Source organism: Limulus polyphemus, unplaced genomic scaffold, assembly GCF_000517525.1.
Source record: "Limulus polyphemus unplaced genomic scaffold, Limulus_polyphemus-2.1.2 Scaffold2633, whole genome shotgun sequence".
NCBI lineage: Eukaryota > Metazoa > Arthropoda > Merostomata > Xiphosura > Limulidae > Limulus > Limulus polyphemus.
Window position 1 is genome coordinate 1 of NW_013668243.1, and position 6,827 is coordinate 6,827.

Below are 6,827 nucleotides of genomic sequence, written 5' to 3' on the forward strand. Positions count from 1 at the left end.
GTTGCTTTCAAATAATAAAAGTACAGTAAATCATTACTTTAAAAAAATAGGAATGCATAACAAAACTAAACCATCATGAAACGTAATTACAAATAGACTTATATCCACAGAACTCACTACTGTAGCTTGATGATCATTAAAGATATGCCCTTCCCGTGATTCACCGGTAACGTGAGGGATAATAACGCTAAAAATCGATGTTCTATATATCAGGTGTCAGAGCAAAGATAGCCTATTGTGCAGCTTAAAAACAAACAAACAAATTAAAAAAATTACTGGAAACATTTATGTATATACTGAATAATATTCATGTAATTCGTCACACATAAAAATAATTAGAAGGAACACAATTCAATACAAAAAAGTTGCTTTCAAATAATAAAAGTACAGTAAATCATTACTTTAAAAAAATAGGAATGCATAACAAAACTAAACCACCTAATAACATTGGAATTTTAATAAGACAAAAACTGGAGATTTGTTTATTAGAAACTTACAGTAGCCTTTGTTCCTATAATAAAGTGACTAATATAAGTTATCAGATTCTAACCCTCTCGTGGATGAAGTGCTACCTAGGTGATTATTTCAACAAATATTTGATAAAATACTGCGTCACTTAATGCAACAATAACATATATCTGATACGTGAATATTTGAGTGCTATTAACATTATTAATCTCCAAAATGATATTTGCCAGATACAGATAAAAAGTTTGGATGGTGGAAAAGTTTTGTAGAATAAATAACAGAAAAGAAATATTGTAGTGATAACTTTCATTTGTTGTCTTATTCTAATTCCCCTAATTAAATAAATTAGTTATAATTCTCCAGAGTTCTTGAATAATACAATAATAATATATGACTGTAGTGTAGGTTTAACACAAAGCCTGAAGGCGAGTCGAAACGAGATGATTCTTGCTAGAAAAAGATAATGTCAAGACTTATCTTGAGGTTGTAATAACGTCTCGTTTTCTTGTTATTAGATGTTCTTCAGAATCTTCAGTTGTATGTGCATGCCCGTTTAATATTTTCCTAACCGAAGTGCGTAAAATAATCAGTCGTTAAATAGGCCTACTCAGATTTAATTAAGTACAAGCGTCTTAACTAGTCTGTTCTTGAATATCAGTATGCATATAAAGTTAAATTTCTATCTTTATATATTTTGCTAAAATAATAATACTTTCACACTAAAAAAAAAAAAAAAAAAACTTCATTCACATGACAGATATAAAAAAAGAAAAAAATGAAGAGCAAATATGTACATAAGCCACGTCGAAAGATTTCTTAAGTAAAATAATGCGGTATGGCTTAATGGCAAACGTTCATCAGTTCGGATTACTTGTTATATCGAACGGTTTACTAATCAATAAATAGAAAAAAGAAAACACTAAGCTTCCACATATATTAAAATATTCATGGTAACGATTGTAACCACTAGGTTATCTCGCATTAGCTCAACAGCGAAATTTTGAAGATACACCACTTAGCGCTATCATTATTTTTTGCCTAAAAAAAAGAAATATTGGAACGCAAATAAAAAAGCGAACCCTACCTTCAGAATTTTTTCTGTAAAGATGTTTGCAGTTACATTTTTCATCAACAATTCGTTTTGTGGAGATGAATTAAACACACAGTGTTGAAACTTTACATAGATATCAGCCAAATTGGTGTATTGTTTAAAGATGCCTGGAATATTTATTTACCGTTTTCCTTTTATATACTTTTCTTTAAAATTATGACCTTAGTTATTGTAGAACAACATTAAAAACTTAACAATAAATTATAAATAATGATTTAAGTTGCTGGAACGCAAAATTAGCTTAAGTCAATGCCCGCTTGTTGGCCTGCACCCACGCGATTTAAATATTTGAAATATAGGAACCATGGAATGTAAATAACTTTCAGTTACACTACAAATATGAAAACGATTGAATAAAACTGAGTTCAACGGTATTTGAATTTGAAACCATTTAAAATTATTTTGGAGCATCGCCAATTAGTTATAGTCCTGTCATACTCTATATGACGACCATGCATTTTGACAATAACCCTGCAGCATAATTTCTATTTCAAAAGGTTTCTTCGTTATGCTGTTTCGTCCAAAGTACATAACTCTTCCGCTATGCTCTCCACAATCCCTTTAGTGCCTGAAGACGACGGTTTCCTAACGCCTGTTTCAACAGTTCAATCGCATAGAAATCCATAGACACCGTATCTAGTGATTTGACCAATATATATCCTCATATGGAATAGCATGAATACCAATTTCATTATAAAACTGCTTGATGTTTGCGACTGTTGAAGAGAAGGTATAACTGGGAACTTTACCTAACTTTACATATATCTCATTTACCTTGTTTAAAGACGGAAATTCTTCTTCATTATGTTGTGTGCTAATGCCTGGGGCACGAAGGCGGCTTTGTGTTCATGGATTCTCACCTGTTAGAAAATCCATCACCTTGCTTAACATAGTTGTTCTACGATTTGCTGTAGGTCCCTTTCTGAAAGTCTTGGTGTCTGAAGTTGATCCATATTATTTTGTTTTCCATTGCCACTAAGTATAACTGAAATCCTCGTTTCGGAAATTCTAAGTCCCGATCTGTACACACCTTTAATCCGAGTGTTACATACCCTCCCAAAAATGATCTTTTTTGGCATCACACTACCTACAAAAATGCCAAACAATGTTAAAATGTTATTCTAATACATCTCATTCCTCCCCAAGTTTATATTGGCCGTGATTATCAGATGACTTGCTGATGTTTCATATTAAAAATCGTTTTAATATAAATACTCAATCATCTGTATAATGTATTTTTCTAAATTCCAATAAGAGGCAGCTAGTGTGTTATATTTTTTACTCACTTTTATACTGACTTGGATAGAAATCAACTCACTTTAATATTTATTCTGGATATTTCTTCTAGTTTCTGATTAATCGATAAATCTCAATAATTTGTTTTATTTTTGGATTTAATAGTCATTAAGATGGAACTCGAGATAATTCATGAATGGAGGAATATTTGTGAATAAAGGGAAAATTGAGATTAAAATGGTAGACGTCTGGCCGTAATGAAATGGTATCAAAATCTGCATTAAGATTAAAATGATATACATGTATGGCTTTGATTGGAATATCTTCGAAATGCTATCTGTTCTCAACGACATCTAAAAGGTGTAGTCACGTTGTCTACCAGCTATATTCCTAACTGTACACTATTTTAGGCAGTTTTCGACTTGAATTGTTTTATGATTGACAGATGATCACAAATTTGAGTTCTTGAATAACACTGACAGTTGATTTGCTAATACTTTAGTTGACTTCAGAATCATACTCTAGGTCGTTTACTCACACAAGGGTTTTTCCTGAAAATTCTATAATGCCTAGAATTTTTCTTCTACAAAAATTCCTCGATCTACGATCAAATGGTCAAATCCTGCCCATGCCAAAATGACACACAGAATCCGGTGCTGAACTCTAGCTTGATTGACACAAATGGATGAGAATGGTAACATATTCCCCTTGGACGGAAAGCCAGCCCATCGCAGGTTAAACTGGGTTGACTGAAACAATTGAGGTAAAGTGTCCTGGTCAAAAACTCTTCAACTTCGTCACATATCAGCAAAGCCCAATGTGCTTAATTACGAAGACTAATCAACAGATATTCATATTACAGATGAAGAGGGAGGCGGTACCAGCCTCTTCCCTCTGAGGTGGACCAGATGAGCTAGACAAAAAACTGAGTGGGCTACACTCTACATCTTAAAGACACATATACTGTAGTTCTTAGGAAGTGTATCAGCTTTAACAGTAAGCACCTTTCGTTAATCATTGGAGCTACAGAGGAGGCTAAGGCACATTTTGGGATATCTTCTGCCCTAGCAAGTAAGCCCCCTCCTTACGATCGGGCCCGGCATGGCCAGGTGGTTAGGGGGATTGACTCGCAATATAAAAGTGGCGGTTTTAAATCCTCGTCCCAACAAACACGCTCGCCCTTTCAGCCATGGGGCGTTATAATGTGACTGTCAATTCCACTATTCGTTGGTAAGAGAACAGCCTAAGAGTTGGCGGTGGGTGGTGACGACTACTACACCTTCCCTCTAGTCTTTCACTGCTAAATTATGGACGGCTAGCGCAGATAGCCCTCGTGTAGCTTTGCGCGAAATCCAAAAGCAAACAAACAAACCCTGTAGAACAGTGATTCCCAGCCTTTTGTGGCCCTCGCATCCCTCCCCTAAAATGTGTACATTAGGCATTTCCTCTTGGCTTCATTTGGGAGAAAACGGACCTTGTATAGGCCTCTTCCGCGCACCACCTGTACCATCATTTCCCACCCCTGGTTGGGAACCCCTGATGTAAAAGAATCCAACATATTTTAACACTAGAGTTACTAATGAGGGCCAATCAATTTCTAAACAATTTATGCACAAAATTTGTTGTGTGTCCATGACTTCATTGGTTACAAGCCTCTGATAACAATTGTATCATAATAATTTAAATAATATTGTATCCCAATTAATCCTATTAATTACTACAAGGGTTCCTAGTATGGTGTGTTGTAAAAATATAAAATTGGTGTATATGCCGCAATGTGTGGACGGCATTAAAAGAAGTCGGTAATTGAGGGTTAAAAGTTGCTAAAGATAATAGTCGAAAGATGTGATCTGCTACATTGAACACAAATAAAATATAATTACACCTTGGAAACATTCACAAATCTAGATTAGGATCTTCGAACAAGACACGCTAATGATATCTGATACGGTTCAATAGCAAAGTCCTGATTAGTGCATCATTCACTTTAATTCACTTGTCCAGTACATTATCAGTAATCAATTCGAGTAAGACCAGGGTCCATAAAAATGTATACTAGTAAAGATAGACGACAGACAAAGATCGTTTACAGCTGAAGAAGTTGGTTGTAAAATGTGAATTTGAAGTGATTGGAAATAAAAATGACAGTATTTCAGGCTGTAAAAAGTCATTAGTTTCAAAAATTGCACAAATTAAATACTATTCGAAATTAGTTTTAATTATTTGCTCGTTTAAGAGCTACGTTTTTGAACTATTCAAAATTATATGATAAAACATTTGTATAATAACAAATTAAATCAGTCTGACGGAATTATAGCTGTTGAACAAAGCACAGGATATTTTGTTATTCTTTCCTATTTTATTGTAAACTTGCTGGAGAAACCGTCCCTGGAGGGAAGTTATGTAAAATTCATGAATAATGAAAGGTTATCTTAGAACATGAAAAGTTCATTCCCTTGTATGTAATTGTAAAAAAAAAAAAAAAAAAAAAAAAAACCGCAATAACGCCCATACAAACTGCAAAACACAAAATGTGTAATCGAATACTTGCAAGTATCTCCGCATGGACCCAATACGCCTTCATGGCAAATTTGGTGAAGATCCATCAATAGGGGGCGAAGTAGCGGTAACAAACAGACAAAAAAAAGAACGCCCATAAAAACAGCAAAACACAAAATGTGTAATCGAATACTTGCAAGTATCTCCGCATGGACCCAATACGCCTTCATGGCAAATTTGGTGAAGATCCATCAATAGGGGGCGAAGTAGCGGTAACAAACAGACAAAAAAAAGAACGCCCATAAAAACTGCAAAATACAAAACTAAAAATGTGTATGTATCTCCGCATGGACCTATACCAACTTAGGTGAAGATCCACCCACAGGGGGCGAAGTAGTTACATGGACATACAACGGACAACGGACAGTACTATTATACTTATATAGATAAAATAATACCCATGGTTTTGTAAATTTGATTAAAGGAAAGTTCATATCTGAAAAATAGGCTTAAGAGATTCTTCATTCTGTTATTACGAGCCATAAAGTAAATATAGTTTATACAGCCTAGTTTAATTATGTTTACATTAAGCTCTACGGAACTATATCTCCTATTCTTTTCAATATTTTAAGGGTAATTTTCTACAAATAGCCTCACGGCCGTTTCTTTAAAAAAATAAATCATGATAAATTTTATCTGTTTAATATTACAGTGTTCTTCCAACATCATTTAGTTTGGGATAAGGGTCTTGAATATTTAATTATGTCTGTAAGTCTCAACACGATGGAAAGGTCAGAACGTCCTACATTTCTTTATGAGCTTAGATCTATACTGATATGTTAAGTAACTCGTCTCTTAAAGCAGAAACTGTGTGATTGACAGTCTTCATTAAGATATGCCTAACTAGTAGGAACAATGTCTATAAAACATCAGAACAAGCTTCTCAAACGAAGACAACGTAGTTTATACGGCTTTGATCAATGAGGTGTATAAAAAAAATTTAAACACCATTGGTAGGCTTTACTTACGACAAACTGTGTTTTACAGCTTGATTACAACCCCAGTATTTAGGAGCAAAAACCACCCGTTATATAACTATATACTAGTGTTGATTAAACAATTTTATTTGTGAGTTTGTTTTTTAGTGTGATAACGTTTATTCACTGTAACAAAGACGTTTGTAAAAGTATTAGTACCCTCAGAAGAGTATTACATTGTTCAAACGATAAAAATACACTTAGATACAAAGATCAAAGAATCTCCACGGTAAAGATATAATACTGTATTGTTTGTTTTCTTTAAATTAGTACACGCACACTTTACTTTCAAAATATCTAAACGTTAACAGACTTTCAACTTTTTTTTCCTTTGAAGTATATTATTAGTACTATTATAGTAGTTTTTATTCGTGATTACTGGCTATACTATGGATATCCTGTTTGGTCATTCAAGGGGTTATTTTAATTTTTTATTATATACACCTGGAAAAAAGTTAAGCACCCCCGTGTTTTTT